Here is a 957-nt window from a genome sequence, read left to right as displayed (position 1 = left end):
CAACCACCTCAGCCAGCTCCTTCTGAATCCTGGGATACACGCCATCTGGCCCCATAGACTTCTATGCATTCAGTCTCATGAGGCGGTCTTGGACTTGCTCGGCCCTTACGGAGGAGGGATTTACCGCCTGGGTCCCCACCTGCTTCTCACTTAGGAGTGTATATTGTCATTGGATCCATCTGTGACAAGTTGGCAAAGTCTGCAGAACGGCAAGAAGGAACACAAACTGACTACAAGAAATATGGGGCGCGTCCCAAATTCTTCTATGAATGTCCTCGTGACAACTGTTATAGTTGACAAGCAAGCAGAGATCATTAGAGGCAGTAAAAGGATGAAAAAGGGGAAAGGTGTTATCAGCATAATGTCAGGTTTGGAAGTAACATATGAAGCAAAGGAGAACTGCACCGGTCCTCCCTGGATTGAACACAACTGATATTCCTCATTATTTCTGCTGCGCTACGGTGCAGAAGTTCTGAAGGTAATGTTTATTCACACAATAAACAAAGACCTCCCTAAGTCACCTACAATCCTTTCTGCCACACATCCTGAACCTTTATAGTTTGATTCCAAACAGATGTGAAATTGCACCAAGAAATTGCACTGTAATTAAAGGCACTGCCTCTACACAGTTGAGGCAAACAGAGGCAGCAGAATTAGTGCTTATTGCCTAAGTTAGCTGCAGTTAAAGAAACTGAACAGTGATAGATGAGAAATGGGAGAGGGGAGTTTTATTGGAGGACTGAGTGGTGAAGCAAGACGAGAAAATACAAGGACAGCCTCTGCCAACTGGGGGATCTTTTGATTGACTGGAAGCACGCCTAAAGAGGACGGCTACCCAGGAAAGAGCTGCAGAAAAACCGTTAGAAAATGCAATGGCCATCCAACAGGAGGTGCAGAGAAATACCTGGTTCACTGAAGAACACTGAATGCAGCCCATAACACATAAACACAGCGAGC

Source organism: Meleagris gallopavo, unplaced genomic scaffold (genome assembly GCF_000146605.3).
Source record: "Meleagris gallopavo isolate NT-WF06-2002-E0010 breed Aviagen turkey brand Nicholas breeding stock unplaced genomic scaffold, Turkey_5.1 ChrUn_random_7180001957854, whole genome shotgun sequence".
In the NCBI taxonomy this organism is placed as follows: Eukaryota; Metazoa; Chordata; class Aves; order Galliformes; family Phasianidae; genus Meleagris; species Meleagris gallopavo.
The sequence above is the reverse complement of the archived record's forward strand: the minus strand, read 5'-3'. Positions refer to the sequence as shown.